General features: G+C 37.7%; 16 non-coding genes across 16 annotated transcripts; all 16 read right to left on the reverse strand.

Moving 5' to 3' along the window:
* Window positions 1-175: 175 nt before the first annotated feature.
* Window positions 176-247, reverse strand: Trnap-agg (transfer RNA proline (anticodon AGG)). The gene has a single exon. It is a non-coding gene; the product is annotated as a tRNA-Pro (tRNA).
* A 1,944-nt stretch (window positions 248-2,191) lies between these two features.
* Window positions 2,192-2,263, reverse strand: Trnap-agg (transfer RNA proline (anticodon AGG)). The gene has a single exon. It is a non-coding gene; the product is annotated as a tRNA-Pro (tRNA).
* A 3,278-nt stretch (window positions 2,264-5,541) lies between these two features.
* Trnap-agg (transfer RNA proline (anticodon AGG)) lies at window positions 5,542-5,613 on the reverse strand. Its single transcript has one exon. It is a non-coding gene; the product is annotated as a tRNA-Pro (tRNA).
* A 1,272-nt stretch (window positions 5,614-6,885) lies between these two features.
* On the reverse strand, window positions 6,886-6,957 carry Trnap-agg (transfer RNA proline (anticodon AGG)). The gene has a single exon. It is a non-coding gene; the product is annotated as a tRNA-Pro (tRNA).
* Window positions 6,958-7,547: 590 nt separating this feature from the next.
* Trnap-agg (transfer RNA proline (anticodon AGG)) lies at window positions 7,548-7,619 on the reverse strand. Its single transcript has one exon. It is a non-coding gene; the product is annotated as a tRNA-Pro (tRNA).
* A 594-nt stretch (window positions 7,620-8,213) lies between these two features.
* Window positions 8,214-8,285, reverse strand: Trnap-agg (transfer RNA proline (anticodon AGG)). Its single transcript has one exon. It is a non-coding gene; the product is annotated as a tRNA-Pro (tRNA).
* Window positions 8,286-9,553: 1,268 nt separating this feature from the next.
* On the reverse strand, window positions 9,554-9,625 carry Trnap-agg (transfer RNA proline (anticodon AGG)). Its single transcript has one exon. It is a non-coding gene; the product is annotated as a tRNA-Pro (tRNA).
* Window positions 9,626-11,252: 1,627 nt separating this feature from the next.
* Trnap-agg (transfer RNA proline (anticodon AGG)) lies at window positions 11,253-11,324 on the reverse strand. Its single transcript has one exon. It is a non-coding gene; the product is annotated as a tRNA-Pro (tRNA).
* A 948-nt stretch (window positions 11,325-12,272) lies between these two features.
* Trnap-agg (transfer RNA proline (anticodon AGG)) lies at window positions 12,273-12,344 on the reverse strand. The gene has a single exon. It is a non-coding gene; the product is annotated as a tRNA-Pro (tRNA).
* A 935-nt stretch (window positions 12,345-13,279) lies between these two features.
* Trnap-agg (transfer RNA proline (anticodon AGG)) lies at window positions 13,280-13,351 on the reverse strand. Its single transcript has one exon. It is a non-coding gene; the product is annotated as a tRNA-Pro (tRNA).
* Window positions 13,352-13,956: 605 nt separating this feature from the next.
* Window positions 13,957-14,028, reverse strand: Trnap-agg (transfer RNA proline (anticodon AGG)). Its single transcript has one exon. It is a non-coding gene; the product is annotated as a tRNA-Pro (tRNA).
* Window positions 14,029-14,622: 594 nt separating this feature from the next.
* On the reverse strand, window positions 14,623-14,694 carry Trnap-agg (transfer RNA proline (anticodon AGG)). The gene has a single exon. It is a non-coding gene; the product is annotated as a tRNA-Pro (tRNA).
* Window positions 14,695-15,300: 606 nt separating this feature from the next.
* Window positions 15,301-15,372, reverse strand: Trnap-agg (transfer RNA proline (anticodon AGG)). The gene has a single exon. It is a non-coding gene; the product is annotated as a tRNA-Pro (tRNA).
* Window positions 15,373-16,320: 948 nt separating this feature from the next.
* Window positions 16,321-16,392, reverse strand: Trnap-agg (transfer RNA proline (anticodon AGG)). The gene has a single exon. It is a non-coding gene; the product is annotated as a tRNA-Pro (tRNA).
* A 1,611-nt stretch (window positions 16,393-18,003) lies between these two features.
* Window positions 18,004-18,075, reverse strand: Trnap-agg (transfer RNA proline (anticodon AGG)). Its single transcript has one exon. It is a non-coding gene; the product is annotated as a tRNA-Pro (tRNA).
* Window positions 18,076-20,355: 2,280 nt separating this feature from the next.
* Window positions 20,356-20,427, reverse strand: Trnap-agg (transfer RNA proline (anticodon AGG)). Its single transcript has one exon. It is a non-coding gene; the product is annotated as a tRNA-Pro (tRNA).
* Window positions 20,428-22,186: the final 1,759 nt, after the last annotated feature.

A 22,186-nucleotide genomic window follows, 5' to 3' on the forward strand; every position in this document is an offset into this window, starting at 1 on the left:
TTCCTCGTGGGCAATGCATACAGACAAATCGGAGTGTAATGTTGATTTGTAAAAATGTAAAGAAACATTTTTCAAACAAATCCATAAAACAACTCTGTCAAGAATCATCATTCCAGAGATAGTAAATGCTTCACCGAAGCTTATGACACTTACCAATTATGTGTGATTGTTAGTTGGGCCTGTCCGGGAGTTGAACCCGGGACCTCTCGCACCCTAAGCAAGAATCATGCCACTAGACCAACAGGCCATAGGAATCGTCTAAAATATTTAGGGAACAATTGTGCAAGGTCTTACGTGAAATATCCATCACATAGAACACAAAAAATGCTTTTTTTTTTTCAAAACATTCATAATATGAATGTTGGATATTATTTCTTGAATTGTCAAGACAACCATACAATCCAAGCTACGAAAAAGCTCAACCAAAATATTTTTCAGCAATTGTCAGTTGACTGGTTATTACTCTTTACAGTAGAATATAGCCTTATGCACAAATTTTCGATAAGCAATTGGGCCTGTGCGGGAGTTTAACCTGCGACATCTCGCACCTGAAGCGAGAATCATACTAATAGGCCAACAGGCCAGGATATCATTGAAACCTCCGATTGTGTAATTATGTGCAGAGAAGATTACTGAAAATTTGTAGGAAAGAAGTTACAAATAGCTTCCTCGTGGGCAATGCATACAGACAAATCGGAGTGTAATGTTGATTTGTAAAAATGTAAAGTAACATTTTTGAAACGAATCCATAAAGCAACTCTGTCAAGAATTCATTTCGAGAATCGTCATTCCAGAGATAGTAAATGCTTCACCGAACCTTATGACACGAATTATGTGTGATTTGTAGTTGGGCCAGTCCGGGAGTTGAATGCGGGACCTCTGGCACCCCAATCGACAATCATGTCACTATACCAACAGGCCATAGGAATCGTCTAAAATAATTAGGGAACAACTTGTTCAAAGTCTTACGTGAAATATCCATCACACAGAACACAAAAAATGTTGCTTTTTCTTCAAAACATTTATAACATGAGTGTTGGATATTTTTTCTTGAATTGACAAGACAACCATACAATCCAAGCCACGAAAAAGCTCAACAAAAATATTTTTCAGCAATTGTCAGTTGATTGGTTATTACCCTTTACAGTAGAACATAGTCTTATGCACAAATTTGCGATAAGCAATTGGGCCTGTGCGGGAGTTTTACCTGCGACATCTCGCACCAGAAGCGAGAATCATATTAATAGACCAACAGGCCAGGATATCATTGAAACCTCCGATTGTGTAATTATGTGCAGAGAAGATTACTGAAAATTTGTAGGAAAGAGGTTACAAATAGCTTCCTGGTGGGAAATGCATATAGACAAATCGCAGTGTAAAGTTGATTTGTAAAATTGTAAAGTAACATTTTTGAAAGGAATCCATAAAACAACTCTGTCAAGAATCATCATTCCAGAGATAGTAAATGCTTCACCGAAGCTTATGACACTTACCAATTATGTGTGATTGTTAGTTGGGCCTGTCCGGGAGTTGAATCCGGGACCTCTCGCACCATAAGCGAGAATCATGCCACTAGAGCAACAGGCCATAGGAATCGTCTAAAATATTTAGGGAAAATTGTGCAAGGTCTTACGTGAAATATCCATCACCTAGAACACAAAAAATTCTGTTTTTTTTCAAAACATTCATAATATGAATGTTGGATATTATTTCTTGAATTGTCAAGACAACCATACAATCCAAGGCACGAAAAAGCTCAACCAAAATATTTTTCAGCAATTGTCCGTTGATTGGTTATTACCCTTTACAGTAAAATATAGCCTTATGCACAAATTTGCGATAAGCAGTTGGGCCTGTGCGGGAGTTTAACCTGCGACATCTCGCACCAGAAGCGAGAATCATACTAAAAGACCAACAGGCCAGGATATCATTGAAACCTCCGATTGTGTCATTATATGGAGGGAGGATTACTGAATATTTGTAGGAAAGAGGTTACAAATAGCTTCCTCGTGGGCAATGCATACAGACAAATCGGAGTGTAATGTTGATTTGTAAAAATGTAAAGTAACATTTTTGAAACGAATCCATAAAGCAACTCTGTCAAGAATTCATTTCGAGAATCGTCATTCCAGAGATAGTAAATGCTTCACCGAATCTTATGACACTTACCAATTATGTGTGATTTTTAGTTGGGCCTGTCCGGGAGTTAAACCCGGGACCTCTTGCACCCTAAGCGAGAATCATACCACTAGACCAACAGGCCATACGAATCATCTAAAATATTTAGGGAACAACTTGTTTAAAGTCTTACGTGAAATATCTATCACACAGAACACAAAAAATGTTGTTTTTTCTTCAAAACATTCATAACATGAATGTTGGATATTATTTCTTGAATTGTCAAGTCAACCATACAATCCAAGGCACGAAAAAGCTCAACCAAAATATTTTTCAGCAATTGTCCGTTGATTGGTTATTACCCTTTACAGTAGAATAAAGTCTTATGCACAAATTGTGCGATAAGCAATTGGGCCTGCGCGGGAGTTTATCCTGCGACATCTCGCACAAGAAGCGAGAATCATACTAATAGACCAACAGGCCAGGATATCATTGAAACCTCCGATTGTGTCATTACGTGCAGAGATGATTACTAAATATTTGTAAGAATTACGTTACAAATAGCTTCGTCGTGGGCAATGCATACAGACAAATCGGAGTGTAAAGTTGATTTTTAAAATTGTAAAGTAACATTTTTCAAACAAATCCATAAAACAACTCTGTCAAGAATCATCATTCCAGAGATAGTAAATGCTTCACCGAAGCTTATGACACTTACCAATTATGTGTGATTGTTAGTTGGGCCAGTCCGGGAGTTGAATCCGGGACCTCTGGCACCCCAATCGACAATCATGTCACTATACCAACAGGCCATAGGAATCGTCTAAAATATTTAGGGAACAACTTGTTCAAAGTCTTACGTGAAATATCCATCACACAGAACACAAAAAATGTTGCTTTTTCTTCAAAACATTTATAACATGAGTGTTGGATATTATTTCTTGAATTGACAAGACAACCATACAATCCAAGCCACGAAAAAGCTCAACAAAAATATTTTTCAGCAATTGTCAGTTGATTGGTTATTACCCTTTACAGTAGAACATAGTCTTATGCACAAATTTGCGATAAGCAATTGGGCCTGTGCGGGAGTTTTACCTGCGACATCTCGCACCAGAAGCGAGAATCATATTAATAGACCAACAGGCCAGGATATCATTGAAACCTCCGATTGTGTAATTATGTGCAGAGAAGATTACTGAAAATTTGTAGGAAAAAGGTTACAAATAGCTTCCTGGTGGGAAATGCATATAGACAAATCGCAGTGTAAAGTTGATTTGTAAAATTGTAAAGTAACATTTTTGAAACGAATCCATAAAACAACTCTGTCAAGAATCATCATTCCAGAGATAGTAAATGCTTCACCGAAGCTTATGACACTTACCAATTATGTGTGATTGTTAGTTGGGCCTGTCCGGGAGTTGAATCCGGGACCTCTCGCACCATAAGCGAGAATCATGCCACTAGAGCAACAGGCCATAGGAATCGTCTAAAATATTTAGGGAAAATTGTGCAAGGTCTTACGTGAAATATCCATCACCTAGAACACAAAAAATTCTGTTTTTTTCAAAACATTCATAATATGAATGTTGGATATTATTTCTTGAATTGTCAAGACAACCATACAATCCAAGGCACGAAAAAGCTCAACCAAAATATTTTTCAGCAATTGTCCGTTGATTGGTTATTACCCTTTACAGTAAAATATAGCCTTATGCACAAATTTGCGATAAGCAATTGGGCCTGTGCGGGAGTTTAGCCTGCGACATCTCGCACCAGAAGCGAGAATCATACTAAAAGACCAACAGGCCAGGATATCATTGAAACCTCCGATTGTGTCATTATATGGAGGGAGGATTACTGAATATTTGTAGGAAAGAGGTTACAAATAGCTTCCTCGTGGGCAATGCATACAGACAAATCGAAGTGTAATGTTGATTTGTAAAAATGTAAAGTAACATTTTTAAAACGAATCCATAAAGCAACTCTGTCAAGAATTCATTTCGAGAATCGTCATTCCAGAGATAGTAAATGCTTCACCGAATCTGATGACACTTACCAATTATGTGTGATTTTTAGTTGGGCCTGTCCGGGAGTTGAACCCGGGACCTCTATCACCCTAAGAGATAATCAGGCCACTAGACCAACAGGCCATAGGAATCGTCTAAAGCATTTATGCAACAGCTTGTACATGGTCTTACGTGAAATTTCCATCACACAGAACTCAAAAAATGTTGTTTTTTCTTAAAAACATTCATAACATGAATGTTGGATATTATTTCTTGAATTGTCAAGTCAACCATACCATCCAAGCCACGAAAAAGCTCAACCAAAATATTTTTTAGCAATTGTCAGTTGATTGGTTATTACCCTTTACAGTAGAATAAAGTCTTATGCACAAATTGTGCGATAAGCAATTGGGCCTGCACGGGATTTTATCCTGCGACATCTCGCACAAGAAGCGAGAATCATACTAATAGACCAACAGGCCAGGATATTATTGAAACCTCCGATTGTGTCATTACGTGCAGAGATGATTACTGAGTATTTGTAAGAATTAGGTTACAAATAGCTTCCTCATGGGCAATGCATACAGAGAAATCGGAGTGTAAAGTTGATTTTTAAAATTGTAAAGTAACATTTTTCAAACAAATCCATAAAACAACTCTGTCAAGAATCATCATTCCAGAGATAGTAAATGCTTCACCGAAGCTTATGACACTTACCAATTATGTGTGATTGTTAGTTGGGCCTGTCTGGGAGTTGAACCCGGGACCTCTCGCACCCTAAGGGAGAATGATGCCACTAGACCAACAGGCCATTGGAATCGTCTAAAATATTCAGGAAAAATTGTGCAAGGCCTTACGTGAAATATCCATCACCTAGAACACAAAAAATTCTGTTTTTGTCAAAACATTCATAATATGAATGTTGGATATTATTTCTTGAATTGTCAAGACAACCATACAATCCAAGGCACGAAAAAGCTCAACCAAAATATTTTTCAGCAATTGTCCCTTGATTGGTTATTACCCTTTACAGTAAAATATAGCCTTATGCACAAATTTGCGATAAGCAATGGGGCCTGTGCGGGAGTTTAGCCTGCGACATATCGCACCAGAAGCGAGAATCATACTAATAGGCCAACAGGCCAGGATATCATTGAAACCTCCGATTGTGTCATTATATGGAGGGAGGATTACTGAATATTTGTAGGAAAGAGGTTACAAATAGCTTCCTCGTGGGCAATGCATACAGACAAATCGGAGTGTAATGTTGATTTGTAAAAATGTAAAGTAACATTTTTAAAACGAATCCATAAAGCAACTCTGTCAAGAATTCATTTCGAGAATCGTCATTCCAGAGATAGTAAATGCTTCAGCGAATCTTATGACACTTACCAATTATGTGTGATTTTTAGTTGGGCCTGTCCGGGAGTTGAACCGGGGACCTCTCGCACCCTAAGCGAGAATCATACCACTAGACCAACAGGCCATACGAATCATCTAAAATATTTAGGGAACAACTTGTTTAAAGTCTTACGTGAAATATCCATCACACAGAACACAAAAAATGTTGTTTTTTCTTCAAAACATTCATAACATGAATGTTGGATATTATTTCTTGAATTGACAAGACAACCATACAATCCAAGCCACGAAAAAGCTCAACCAAAATATTTTTCAGCAATTGTCAGTTGATTGGTTATTGCCCTTTACAGTAGAACATAGTCTTATACACAAATTTGCGATAAGCAATTGGGCCTGTGCGGGAGTTTTACCTGCGACATCTCGCACCAGAAGCGAGAATCATATTAATAGACCAACAGGCCAGGATATCATTGAAACCTCCGATTGTGTAATTATGTGCAGAGAAGATTACTGAAAATTTGTAGGAAAGAGGTTACAAATAGCTTCCTGGTGGGAAATGCATATAGACAAATCGCAGTGTAAAGTTGATTTGTAAAATTGTAAAGTAACATTTTTGAAACGAATCCATAAAACAACTCATTCAGGAATTCATTTCCAGAATCGTCATTACAGAGATAGTAAATGATTCACCGAAGCTTATGACACTTACCAATATGTGTGATTTTTAGTTGGGCCTGTCCGGGAGTTGAACCCGGGACCTCTATCACCCTTAGAGAGAATCAGGCCACTAGACCAACAGGCCATAGGAATCGCCTAAAACATTTATGCAACAAATTGTACATGGTCTTACGTGAAATATCCATCACACAGAACTCAAAAAATGTTGTTTTTTCTTCAAAACATTCATAACATGAATGTTGGATATTATTTCTTGAATTGTCAAGTCAACCATACAATCCAAGCCACGAAAACGCTCAACCAAAATATTTTTTAGCAATTGTCAGTTGATTGGTTATTACCCTTTACAGTAGAATAAAGTCTTATGCACAAATTTGCGATAAGCAATTGGGCCTGCGCGGGAATTTATCCTGCGACATCTCGCACAAGAAGCGAGAATCATACTAATAGACCAACAGGCCAGGATATCATTGAAACCTCCAATTGTGTCATTATGTGCAGAGATGATTACTGAATATTTGTAAGAATTAGGTTACAAATAGCTTCCTCGTGGGCAATGCATACAGACAAATCGGAGTGTAAAGTTGATTTTTAAAATTGTAAAGTAATATTTTTCAAACAAATCCATAAAACAACTCTGTCAAGAATCATCATTCCAGAGATAGTAAATGCTTCACCGAAGCTTATGACACTTACCAATTTTGTGTGATTGTTAGTTGGGCCTGTCCGGGAGTTGAACCCGGGACCTCTCGCACCCTAAGCGAGAATCATGCCACTAGACCAACAGGCCATAGGAATCGTCTAAAATATTTAGGGAAAATTGTGCAAGGTCTTACGTGAAATATCCATCACCTAGAACACAAAAAATTCTGTTTTTTTCAAAACATTCATAATATGAATGTTGGATATTATTTCTTGAATTGTCAAGACAACCATACAATCCAAGGCACGAAAAAGCTCAACCAAAATATTTTTCAGCAATTGTCCCTTGATTGGTTATTACCCTTTACAGTAAAATATAGCCTTATGCACAAATTTGCGATAAGCAATTAGGCCTGTGCGGGAGTTTAGCCTGCGACATCTCGCACCAGAAGCGAGAATCATACTAATAGGCCAACAGGCCAGGATATCATTGAAACCTCCGATTGTGTCATTATATGGAGGGAGGATTACTGAATATTTGTAGGAAAGAGGTTACAAATAGCTTCCTCGTGGGCAATGCATACAGACAAATGGGAGTGTAATGTTGATTTGTAAAAATGTAAAGTAACATCTTTCAAACAAATCCATAAAACAACTCTGTCAAGAATCATCATTCCAGAGATAGTAAATACTTCACCGAAGCTTATGACACTTACCAATTATGTGTGATTGTTAGTTGGGCCTGTCCGGGAGTTGAATCTGGGACCTCTCGCACCCTAAGCGAGAATCATACCACTAGACCAACAGGCCATACGAATCATCTAAAATATTTAGGGAACAACTTGTTTAAAGTCTTACGTGAAATATCCATCACACAGAACACAAAAAATGTTGTTTTTTCTTCAAAACATTCATAACATGAATGTTGGATATTATTTCTTGAATTGTCAAGTCAACCATACAATCCAAGCCACGAAAAAGCTCAACCAAAATATTTTTTAGCAATTGTCAGTTGATTGGTTATTACCCTTTACAATAGAATATAGTCTAATGCACAAATTTGCGATAATCAATTGGGCCTGTGCGGGAGTTTAACCTGCGACATCTCGCACCAGAAGCGAGAATCATACTAATAGACCAACAGGCCAGGATATCATTGAAACCTCTGATTGTGTCATTATATGGAGGGAGGATTACTGAATATTTGTAGGAAAGAGGTTACAAATAGCTTCCTCGTGGGCAATGCATACAGACAAATGGGAGTGTAATGTTGATTTGTAAAAATGTAAAGTAACATCTTTCAAACAAATCCATAAAACAACTCTGTCAAGAATCATCATTCCAGAGATAGTAAATACTTCACCGAAGCTTATGACACTTACCAATTATGTGTGATTGTTAGTTGGGCCTGTCCGGGAGTTGAATCTGGGACCTCTCGCACCCTAAGCGAGAATCATACCACTAGACCAACAGGCCATACGAATCATCTAAAATATTTAGGGAACAACTTGTTTAAAGTCTTACGTGAAATATCCATCACACAGAACACAAAAAATGTTGTTTTTTCTTCAAAACATTCATAACATGAATGTTGGATATTATTTCTTGAATTGTCAAGTCAACCATACAATCCAAGCCACGAAAAAGCTCAACCAAAATATTTTTTAGCAATTGTCAGTTGATTGGTTATTACCCTTTACAATAGAATATAGTCTAATGCACAAATTTGCGATAATCAATTGGGCCTGTGCGGGAGTTTAACCTGCGACATCTCGCACCAGAAGCGAGAATCATACTAATAGACCAACAGGCCAGGATATCATTGAAACCTCTGATTGTGTCATTATATGGAGGGAGGATTACTGAATATTTGTAGGAAAGAGGTTACAAATAGCTTCCTCGTGGGCGATGCATACAGACAAATGGGAGGGTAATGTTGATTTGTAAAATTGTAAAGTAACATTTTTGAAACGAATCCATAAAACAACTCTGTCAAGAATCATCATTCCAGAGATAATAAATGCTTCACCGAAGCTTATGACACGAATTATGTGTGATTTGTAGTTGGGCCAGTCCGGGAGTTAAATCCGGGACCTCTGGCACCCTAATCGACAATCATGTCACTATACCAACAGGCCATAGGAATCGTCTAAAATATTTAAGGAACAACTTGTTCAAAGTCTTACGTGAAATATCCATCACACAGAACACAAAAAATGTTGCTTTTTCTTCAAAACATTCATAACATGAGTGTTGGATATTATTTCTTGAATTGACAAGACAACCATACAATCCAAGCCACGAAAAAGCTCAACCAAAATATTTTTCAGCAATTGTCAGTTGATTGGTTATTACCCTTTACAGTAGAACATAGTCTTATGCACAAATTTGCGATAAGCAATTGGGCCTGTGCGGGAGTTTTACCTGCGACATCTCGCACCAGAAGCGAGAATCATATTAATAGACCAACAGGCCAGGATATCATTGAAACCTCCGATTGTGTAATTATGTGCAGAGAAGATTACTGAAAATTTGTAGGAAAGAGGTTACAAATAGCTTCCTGGTGGAAAATGCATATAGACAAATCGCAGTGTAAAGTTGATTTGTAAAATTGTAAAGTAACATTTTTGAAACGGATCCATAAAACAACTCATTCAGGAATTCATTTCCAGAATCGTCATTAGCGAGATAGTAAATGATTCACCGAAGGTTATGACACTTACCAATATGTGTGATTTGTAGTTGGGCCTGTCCGGGAGTTGAACCCGGGACCTCTATCACCCTAAGCGAGAATCATACCACTAGACCAACAGGCCATACGAATCATCTAAAACATTTAGGGAACAACTTGTTTAAAGTCTTACGTGAAATATCCATCACACAGAACACAAAAAATGTTGTTTTTTCTTCAAAACATTCATAACATGAATGTTGGATATTATTTCTTGAATTGTCAAGTCAACCATACAATCCAAGCCACGAAAAAGCTCAACCAAAATATTTTTTAGCAATTGTCAGTTGATTGGTTATTACCCTTTACAATAGAATATAGTCTAATGCACAGATTTGCGATAATCAATTGGGCCTGTGCGGAAGTTTAACCTACGACATCTCGCACCAGAAGCGAGAATCATACTAATAGACCAACAGGCCAGGATATCATTGAAACCTCCGATTGTGTAGATATGTGCAGAGAAGATTACTGAATATTTGTAGGAAAGAGGTTACAAATAGCTTTCTCGTGGGCAATGCATACAGACAAATTGGAGTATAATGTTGATTTGTAAAAATGTAAAGTAACATTTTTGAAACGAATCCATAAAGCAAGTCTGTCAAGAATTCATTTCGAGAATCGTCATTCCAGAGATAGTAAATGCTTCACCGAATCTTATGACACTTACCAATTATGTGTGATTTTTAGTTGGGCCTGTCAGGGAGTTGAGCCCGGGACCTCTTGCACCCTAAGCGAGAATCCTACCACTAGACCAACAGGCCAGGATATCATTGAAACCTCCGATTGTGTAATTATGTGCAGAGAAGATTACTGAAAATTTGTAAGAAAGAGGTTACAAATAGCTTCCTGGTGGGCAATGCATATAGACAAATCGGAGTGTAAAGTTGATTTGTAAAATTGTAAAGTAACATTTTTGAAACGAATCCATAAAACAACTCATTCAGGAATTCATTTCCAGAATCGTCATTACAGAGATAGTAAATGATTCACCGAAGCTTATGACACTTACCAATATGTGTGATTTGTAGTTGGGCCTGTCCGGGAGTTGAACCCGGGACCTCTATCACCCTAAGAGAGAATCAGGCCACTAGACCAACAGGCCATAGGAATCGTCTAAAACATTTATGCAACAGCTTGTACATGGTCTTACGTGAAATATCCATCACACAGAACGCAAAAAATGTTGTTTTTTCTTAAAAACATTCATAACATGAATGTTGGATATTATTTCTTGAATTGTCAAGTCAACCATACAATCCAAGCCACGAAAAAGCTCAACCAAAATATTTTTTAGCAATTGTCAGTTGATTGGTTATTACCCTTTACAGTAGAATAAAGTCTTATGCACAAATTTGCGATAAGCAATTGGGCCTGCGCGGGAGTTTATCCTGCGATATCTCGCACAAGAAGCGAGAATCATACTAATAGACCAACAGGCCAGGATATCATTGAAACCTCCGATTGTGTCATTATGTGCAGAGAGGATTACTCAATATTTGTAGGAAAGAGGTTACAAATAGCTTCCTCGTGGGCAATGCATACAGACAAATCGGAGTGTAATGTTGATTTGTAAAAATGTAAAGTAACATTTTTGAAACGAATCCATAAAGCAACTTTGTCAAGAATTCATTTCGAGAATCGTCATTCCAGAGATAGTAAATGCTTCACCGAATCTTATGACACTTACCAATTATGTGTGATTTTTAGTTGGGCCTGTCCGGGAGTTGAGCCCGGGACCTCTTGCACCCTAAGCGAGAATCCTACCACTAGACCAACAGGCCAGGATATCATTGAAACCTCCGATTGTGTAATTATGTGCAGAGAAGATTACTGAAAATTTGTAAGAAAGAGGTTACAAATAGCTTCCTGGTGGGCAATGCATATAGACAAATCGGAGTGTAAAGTTGATTTGTAAAATTGTAAAGTAACATTTTTGAAACGAATCCATAAAACAACTCATTCAGGAATTCATTTCCAGAATCGTCATTACAGAGATAGTAAATGATTCACCGAAGCTTATGACACTTACCAATATGTGTGATTTGTAGTTGGGCCTGTCCGGGAGTTGAACCCGGGACCTCTATCACCCTAAGAGAGAATCAGGCCACTAGACCAACAGGCCATAGGAATCGTCTAAAACATTTATGCAACAGCTTGTACATGGTCTTACGTGAAATATCCATCACACAGAACGCAAAAAATGTTGTTTTTTCTTAAAAACATTCATAACATGAATGTTGGATATTATTTCTTGAATTGTCAAGTCAACCATACAATCCAAGCCACGAAAAAGCTCAACCAAAATATTTTTTAGCAATTGTCAGTTGATTGGTTATTACCCTTTACAGTAGAATAAAGTCTTATGCACAAATTTGCGATAAGCAATTGGGCCTGCGCGGGAGTTTATCCTGCGATATCTCGCACAAGAAGCGAGAATCATACTAATAGACCAACAGGCCAGGATATCATTGAAACCTCCGATTGTGTCATTATGTGCAGAGAGGATTACTCAATATTTGTAGGAAAGAGGTTACAAATAGCTTCCTCGTGGGCAATGCATACAGACAAATCGGAGTGTAATGTTGATTTGTAAAAATGTAAAGTAACATTTTTGAAACGAATCCATAAAGCAACTTTGTCAAGAATTCATTTCGAGAATCGTCATTCCAGAGATAGTAAATGCTTCACCGAATCTTATGACACTTACCAATTATGTGTGATTTTTAGTTGGGCCTGTCCGGGAGTTGAGCCCGGGACCTCTTGCACCCTAAGCGAGAATCCTACCACTAGACCAACAGGCCAGGATATCATTGAAACCTCCGATTGTGTAATTATGTGCAGAGAAGATTACTGAAAATTTGTAAGAAAGAGGTTACAAATAGCTTCCTGGTGGGCAATGCATATAGACAGATCGGAGTGTAAAGTTGATTTGTAAAATTGTAAAGTAACATTTTTGAAACGAATCCATAAAACAACTCATTCAGGAATTCATTTCCAGAATCGTCATTACAGAGATAGTAAATGATTCACCGAAGCTTATGACACTTACCAATATGTGTGATTTGTAGTTGGGCCTGTCCGGGAGTTGAACCCGGGACCTCTATCACCCTAAGAGAGAATCAGGCCACTAGACCAACAGGCCATAGGAATCGTCTAAAACATTTATGCAACAGCTTGTACATGGTCTTACGTGAAATATCCATCACACAGAACTCAAAAAATGTTGTTTTTTCTTAAAAACATTCATAACATGAATGTTGGATATTATTTCTTGAATTGTCAAGTCAACCATACAATCCAAGCCACGAAAAAGCTCAAACAAAATATTTTTTAGCAATTGTCAGTTGATTGGTTATTACCCTTTACAGTAGAATAAAGTCTTATGCACAAATTTGCGATAAGCAATTGGGCCTGTGCGGGAGTTTAGCCTGCGACATCTCGCACCAGAAGCGAGAATCAAACTAATAGACCAACAGGCCAGGATATCATTGAAACCTCCGATTGTGTCATTATATGGAGGGAGGATTACTGAATATTTGTAGGAAAGAGGTTACAAATATCTTCCTCGTGGGCAATGCATACAGACAAATCGGAGTGTAATGTTGATTTGTAAAAATGTAAAGTAACATTTTTCAAACAAATCCATAAAACAACTCTGTCAAGAATCATCATTCCAGAGATAGTAAATACTTCACCGAAGCTTATGACACTTACCAATTATGTGTGATTGTTAGTTGGGCCTGTCCGGGAGTTGAACCCGGGACCTCTCGCACCCTAAGCGAGAATCATGCCACTAGACCAACAGGCCATAGGAATCGTGTAAAATATTTAGGGAACAATTGTGCAAGGTCTTACATGAAATATCCATCACATAGAACACAAAAAATGCTGTTTTTTTTCAAAACATTCATAATATGAATGTTGGATATTATTTCTTGAATTGTCAAGACAACCATACAATCCAAGCCACGAAAAAGCTCAACCAAAATATTTTTCAGCAATTGTCAGTTGATTGGTTATTACCCTTTACAGTAGAATATAGCCTTATGCACAAATTTGCGATAAGCAATTGGGCCTGTGCGGGAGTTTAACCTGCGACATCTCGCACCTGAAGCGAGAATCATACTAATAGGCCAACAGGCCAGGATATCATTGAAACCTCCGATTGTGTAATTATGTGCAGAGAAGATTACTGAAAATTTGTAGGAAAGAGGTTACAAATAGCTTCCTCGTGGGCAATGCATACAGACAAATCGGAGTGTAATGTTGATTTGTAAAAATGTAAAGTAATATTTTTGAAACGAATCCATAAAGCAACTCTGTCAAAAATTCATTTCGAGAATCGTCATTCCAGAGATAGTAAATGCTTCACCGAATCTTATGACACTTACCACTTATGTGTGATTTTTAGTTGGGCCTGTCCGGGAGTTGAACCCGGGACCTCTCGCACCCTAAGCGAGAATCATACCACTAGACCAACAGGCCATACGAATCATCTAAAATATTTAGGGAACAACTTGTTTAAAGTCTTACGTGAAATATCCATCACACAGAACACAAAAAATGTTGTTTTTTCTTCAAAACATTCATAACATGAATGTTGGATATTATTTCTTGAATTGTCAAGTCAACCATACAATCCAAGCCACGAAAAAGCTCAACCAAAATATTTTTTAGCAATTGTCAGTTGATTGGTTATTACCCTTTACAATAGAATATAGTCTAATGCACAGATTTGCGATAATCAATTGGGCCTGTGCGGGAGTTTAACCTACGACATCTCGCACCAGAAGCGAGAATCATACTAATAGACCAACAGGCCAGGATATCATTGAAACCTCCGATTGTGTAGATATGTGCAGAGAAGATTACTGAATATTTGTAGGAAAGAGGTTACAAATAGCTTCCTCGTGGGCGATGCATACAGAAAAATTGGAGAGTAATGTTGATTTGTAAAAATGTAAAGTAACATTTTTGAAACGAATCCATAAAACAACTCTGTCAAGAATCATCATTCCAGAGATAGTAAATGCTTCACCGAAGCTTATGACACTTACCAATTATGTGTGATTGTTAGTTGGGCCTGTCCGGGAGTTGAACCCGGGACCTCTCGCACCCTAAGCGAGAATCATGCCACTAGACCAACAGGCCATAGGAATCGTCTAAAATATTTAGGGAACAATTGTGCAAGGTCTTACGTGAAATATCCATCACATAGAACACAAAAAATGCTGTTTTTTTTTGAAAACATTCATAATATGAATGTTGGATATTATTTCTTGAATTGTCAAGACAACCATACAATCCAAGACACGAAAAAGCTCAACCAAAATATTTTTCAGCAATTGTCAGTTGATTGGTTATTACCCTTTACAGTAGAATATAGCCTTATGCACAAATTTGCGATAAGCATTTGGGCCTGTGCGGGAGTTTAACCTGCAACATCTCGCACCTGAAGCGAGAATCATACTATTAGGCCAACAGGCCAGGATATCATTGCAACCTCCGATTGTGTCATTATATGGAGGGAGGATTACTGAATATTTGAAGGAAAGAGGTTACAAATAGCTTTCTCGTGGGCAATGCATACAGACAAATCGGAGTGTAATGTTGATTTGTAAAAATGTAAAGTAACATTTTTGAAACGAATCCATAAAGCAACTCTGTCAAGAATTCATTTCGAGAATCGTCATTCCAGAGATAGTAAATGCTTCACCCAATCTTATGACACTTACCAATTATGTGTGATTTTTAGTTGGGCCTGTCCGGGAGTTGAGCCCGGGACCTCTTGCACCCTAAGCGAGAATCCTACCACTAGACCAACAGGCCAGGATATCATTGAAACCTCCGATTGTGTAATTATGTGCAGAGAAGATTACTGAAAATTTGTAAGAAAGAGGTTACAAATAGCTTCCTGGTGGGCAATGCATATAGACAAATCGGAGTGTAAAGTTGATTTGTAAAATTGTAAAGTAACATTTTTGAAACGAATCCATAAAACAACTCATTCAGGAATTCATTTCCAGAATCGTCATTACAGAGATAGTAAATGATTCACCGAAGCTTATGACACTTACCAATATGTGTGATTTGTAGTTGGGCCTGTCCGGGAGTTGAACCCGGGACCTCTATCACCCTAAGAGAGAATCAGGCCACTAGACCAACAGGCCATAGGAATCGTCTAAAACATTTATGCAACAGCTTGTACATGGTCTTACGTGAAATATCCATCACACAGAACGCAAAAAATGTTGTTTTTTCTTAAAAACATTCATAACATGAATGTTGGATATTATTTCTTGAATTGTCAAGTCAACCATACAATCCAAGCCACAAAAAAGCTCAACCAAAATATTTTTTAGCAATTGTCAGTTGATTGGTTATTACCCTTTACAGTAGAATAAAGTCTTATGCACAAATTTGCGATAAGCAATTGGGCCTGCGCGGGAGTTTATCCTGCGATATCTCGCACAAGAAGCGAGAATCATACTAATAGACCAACAGGCCAGGATATCATTGAAACCTCCGATTGTGTCATTATGTGCAGAGAGGATTACTCAATATTTGTAGGAAAGAGGTTACAAATAGCTTCCTCGTGGGCAATGCATACAGACAAATCGGAGTGTAATGTTGATTTGTAAAAATGTAAAGTAACATTTTTGAAACGAATCCATAAAGCAACTTTGTCAAGAATTCATTTCGAGAATCGTCATTCCAGAGATAGTAAATGCTTCACCGAATCTTATGACACTTACCAATTATGTGTGATTTTTAGTTGGGCCTGTCCGGGAGTTGAGCCCGGGACCTCTTGCACCCTAAGCGAGAATCCTACCACTAGACCAACAGGCCAGGATATCATTGAAACCTCCGATTGTGTAATTATGTGCAGAGAAGATTACTGAAAATTTGTAAGAAAGAGGTTACAAATAGCTTCCTGGTGGGCAATGCATATAGACAAATCGGAGTGTAAAGTTGATTTGTAAAATTGTAAAGTAACATTTTTGAAACGAATCCATAAAACAACTCATTCAGGAATTCATTTCCAGAATCGTCATTACAGAGATAGTAAATGATTCACCGAAGCTTATGACACTTACCAATATGTGTGATTTGTAGTTGGGCCTGTCCGGGAGTTGAACCCGGGACCTCTATCACCCTAAGAGAGAATCAGGCCACTAGACCAACAGGCCATAGGAATCGTCTAAAACATTTATGCAACAGCTTGTACATGGTCTTACGTGAAATATCCATCACACAGAACGCAAAAAATGTTGTTTTTTCTTAAAAACATTCATAACATGAATGTTGGATATTATTTCTTGAATTGTCAAGTCAACCATACAATCCAAGCCACGAAAAAGCTCAACCAAAATATTTTTTAGCAATTGTCAGTTGATTGGTTATTACCCTTTACAGTAAAATAAAGTCTTATGCACAAATTTGCGATAAGCAATTGGGCCTGCGCGGGAGTTTATCCTGCGATATCTCGCACAAGAAGCGAGAATCATACTAATAGACCAACAGGCCAGGATATCATTGAAACCTCCGATTGTGTCATTATGTGCAGAGAGGATTACTGAATATTTGTAGGAAAGAGGTTACAAATAGCTTCCTCGTGGGCAATGCATACAGACAAATCAGAGGGTAAAGTTGATTTGTAAAATTGTAAAGTAACATTTTTGAAACGAATCCATAAAACAACTCTTTCAAGAATCATCATTCCAGAGATAATAAATGCTTCACCGAAGCTTATGACACTTACAAATTATGTGTGATTTGTAGTTGGGCCAGTCCGGGAGTTGAACGCGGGACCTCTAAAACCCTAATCGACAATCATGTCACTACACCAACAGGCCATAGGAATCGTCTAAAATATTTAGGGAACAACTTGCTCAAAGTCTTACGTGAAATATCCATCACCTAGAACACAAAAAATTCTGTTTTTTCAAAACATTCATAACATGAATGTTGGATATTATTTCTTGAATTGTCAAGTCAACCATACAATCCAAGCCACGAAAAAGCTCAACCAAAATATTTTTTAGCAAATGTCAGTTGATTGGTTATTACCCTTTACAGTAGAATAAAGTCTTATGCACAAATTTGCGATAAGCAATTGGGCCTGCGCGGGAGTTTATCCTGCGATATCTCGCACAAGAAGCGAGAATCATACTAATAGACCAACAGGCCAGGATATCATTGAAACCTCCGATTGTGTCATTATGTGCAGAGAGGATTACTGAATATTTGTAGAAAAGAGATTACAAATAGCTTCCTCGTGGGCAATGCATACAGACAAATCGGAGTGTAATGTTGATTTGTAAAAATGTAAAGTAACATTTTTGAAACGAATCCATAAAGCAACTCTGTCAAGAATTCATTTCGAGAATCGTCATTCCAGAGATAGTAAATGCTTCACCGAATCTTATGACACTTACCAATTATGTGTGATTTTTAGTTGGGCCTGTCCGGGAGTTGAGCCCGGGACCTCTTGCACCCTAAGCGAGAATCCTACCACTAGACCAACAGGCCAGGATATCATTGAAACCTCCGATTGTGTAATTATGTGCAGAGAAGATTACTGAAAATTTGTAAGAAAGAGGTTACAAATAGCTTCCTGGTGGGCAATGCATATAGACAAATCGGAGTGTAAAGTTGATTTGTAAAATTGTAAAGTAACATTTTTGAAACGAATCCATAAAACAACTCATTCAGGAATTCATTTCCAGAATCGTCATTACAGAGATAGTAAATGATTCACCGAAGCTTATGACACTTACCAATATGTGTGATTTGTAGTTGGGCCTGTCCGGGAGTTGAACCCGGGACCTCTATCACCCTAAGAGAGAATCAGGCCACTAGACCAACAGGCCATAGGAATCGTCTAAAACATTTATGCAACAGCTTGTACATGGTCTTACGTGAAATATCCATCACACAGAACGCAAAAAATGTTGTTTTTTCTTAAAAACATTCATAACATGAATGTTGGATATTATTTCTTGAATTGTCAAGTCAACCATACAATCCAAGCCACGAAAAAGCTCAACCAAAATATTTTTTAGCAATTGTCAGTTGATTGGTTATTACCCTTTACAGTAAAATAAAGTCTTATGCACAAATTTGCGATAAGCAATTGGGCCTGCGCGGGAGTTTATCCTGCGATATCTCGCACAAGAAGCGAGAATCATACTAATAGACCAACAGGCCAGGATATCATTGAAACCTCCGATTGTGTCATTATGTGCAGAGAGGATTACTGAATATTTGTAGGAAAGAGGTTACAAATAGCTTCCTCGTGGGCAATGCATACAGACAAATCAGAGGGTAAAGTTGATTTGTAAAATTGTAAAGTAACATTTTTGAAACGAATCAATAAAACAACTCTTTCAAGAATCATCATTCCAGAGATAATAAATGCTTCACCGAAGCTTATGACACTTACAAATTATGTGTGATTTGTAGTTGGGTCAGTCCGGGAGTTGAACGCGGGACCTCTGGCACCCTAATCGACAATCATGTCACTACACCAACAGGCCATAGGAATCGTCTAAAATATTTAGGGAACAACTTGCTCAAAGTCTTACGTGAAATATCCATCACACAGAACACAAAAAATGTTGCTTTTTCTTCAAAATATTCATAACATGAATGTTGGATATTATTTCTTGAATTGACAAGACAACCATACAATCCAAGCCACGAAAAAGCTCAACCAAAATATTTTTCAGCAATTGTCAGTTGATTGGTTATTACCCTTTACAGTACAATAAAGTCTTATGCACAAATTTGCGATAAGCAATTGGGCCTGCGCGGGAGTTTATCCTGCGACATCTCGCACAAGAAGCGAGAATCATACTAATAGACCAACAGGCCAGGATATCATTGAAACCTCCGATTGTGTCATTATGTGCAGAGAGGATTACTGAATATTTGTAGGAAAGAGGTTACAAATAGCTTCCTCGTGGGCAATGCATACAGACAAATCAGAGTGTAAAGTTGATTTGTAAAATTGTAAAGTAACATTTTTGAAACGAATCCATAAATCAACTCTGTCAAGAATCATCATTCCAGAGATAATAAATGCTTCACCGAAGCTTATGACACTTACGAATTATGTGTGATTTGTAGTTGGGCCAGTCCGGGAGTTGAACCCGGGACCTCTGGCACCATAATCGAGAATTATGTCACTAGACCAACAGGCCATAGGAATCGTCTAAAAAATTTAGGGAACAACTTGTTTAAAGTCTTACGTGAAATATCCATCACACAGAACACAAAAAATGCTGTTTTTTTTTCAAAACATTCATAACATGAATGTTGGATATTATTTCTTGAATTGTCAAGACAACCATACAATCCAAGCCACGAAAAAGCTCAACCAAAATACTTTTCAGCAATTGTCAGTTGATTGGTTATTACCCTTTACAGTAGAATATAGCCTTATGCACAAATTTGCGATAAGCAATTGGGCCTGTGCGGGAGTTTAACCTGCGACATCTCGCACCAGAAGCGAGAATCATACTAATAGACCAACAAGCCAGGATATCATTGAAACCTCCGATTGTGTCATTATATGGAGGGAGGATTACTGAATATTTGTAGGAAAGAGGTTACAAATAGCTTCATCGTGGGCAATGCATACAGAAAAATCGGAGTGTAATGTTGATTTGTAAAAATGTAAAGTAACATTTTTGAAACGAATACATAAAGCAACTCTGTCAAGAATTCATTTCGAGAATCGTCATTCCAGAGATAGTAAATGCTTCACCGAATCTTATGACACTTACCAATTATGTGTGATTTTTAGTTGGGCCTGTCCGGGAGTTAAACCCAGGACCTCTCGCACCCTAAGCGAGAATCATACCACTAGACCAACAGGCCATACGAATCATCTAAAATATTTAGGCAACAACTTGTACATGGTCTTACGTGAAATATCCATCACACAGAACACAAAAAATGTTGTTTTTTCTTCAAAACATTCATAACATGAATGTTGCATATTATTTCTTGAATTGTCAAGTCAACCATACAATCCAAGCCACGAAAAAGCTCAACCAAAATATTTTTTAGCAATTGTCAGTTGATTGGTTATTACCCTTTACAGTTGAACATAGCCTTATGCACAAATTTGCGATAAGCAATTGGGCCTGTGCGGGAGTTTAACCTGCAACATCTCGCACCAGAAGCGAGAATCATACTAATAGACCAACAGGCCAGGATATCATTGAAACCTCCGATTGTGTCATTATATGGAGGGAGGATTACTGAATATTTGTAGGAAAGAGGTTACAAATAGCTTCATCGTGGGCAATGCATACAGACAAATCGGAGTGTAATGTTGATTTGTAAAAATTAAAAGTAACATTTTTGAAACGAATCCATAAAGCAACTCTGTCAAGAATTCATTTCGAGAATCGTCATTCCAGAGATAGTAAATGCTTCACCGAATCTTATGACACTTACCAATTATGTGTGATTTTTAGTTGGGCCAGTCCGGGAGTTGAACCCGGGACATCTCTCACCCTAACGAGAATCATACCACTAGACCAACAGGCCATAGGAATCGGCTAAAACATTTATGCAACAGCTTGTACATGGTCTTACGTGAAATATCCATCACACAGAACTCAAAAAATGTGGTTTTTTCTTCAAAACATTCATAACATGAATGTTGGATATTATTTCTTGAATTGTCAAGTCAACCATACAATCCAAGCCACGAAAAAGCTCAACCAAAATATTTTTTAGGAATTGTCAGTTGTTTGGTTATTACCCTTTACAGTAGAATAAAGTCTTATGCACAAATTTGCGATAAGCAATTGGGCCTGCGCGGGAGTTTATCCTGCGACATGTCGCACAAGAAGCGAGAATCATACTAATAGACCAACAGGCCAGGATATCATTGAAACCTCCGATTGTGTCATTATGTGCAAAGAGGATTACTGAATATTTGTAGGAAAGAGGTTACAAATATCTTCCTCGTGGGCAATGCATATAGAGAAATCAGAGTGTAAAGTTGATTTCTAAAATTGTAAAGTAACATTTTTGAAACGAATCCATAAAACAACTCTGTCAAGAATCATCATTCCAGAGATAATAAATGCTTCACCGAAGCTTATGACACTTTCGAATTATGTGTGATTTGTAGTTGGGCCAGTCCGGGAGTTGAACCCGGGACCTCTGGCACCATAATCGAGAATTATGTCACTAGAACAACAGGCCATAGGAATCGTCTAAAATATTTAGGGAACAACTTGTTTAAAGTCTTACGTGAAATATCCATCACACAGAACACAAAAAATGCTGTTTTTTCTTCAAAACATTTATAACATGAATGTTGGATATTATTTCTTGAATTGTCAAGACAACCATACAATCCAAGCCACGAAAAAGCTCAACCAAAATACTTTTCAGCAATTGTCAGTTGATTGGTTATTACCCTTTACAGTAGAATATAGCCTTATGCACAAATTTGCGATAAGCAATTGGGCCTGTGCGGGAGTTTAACCTGCAACATCTCGCACCAGAAGCGAGAATCATACTAATAGACCAACAGGCCAGGATATCATTGAAACCTCCGATTGTGTCATTATATGGAGGGAGGATTACTGAATATTTGTAGGAAAGAGGTTACAAA

The sequence above is a fragment of the Hydractinia symbiolongicarpus genome, chromosome 7, assembly GCF_029227915.1.
Source record: "Hydractinia symbiolongicarpus strain clone_291-10 chromosome 7, HSymV2.1, whole genome shotgun sequence".
Taxonomy (NCBI): domain Eukaryota; kingdom Metazoa; phylum Cnidaria; class Hydrozoa; order Anthoathecata; family Hydractiniidae; genus Hydractinia; species Hydractinia symbiolongicarpus.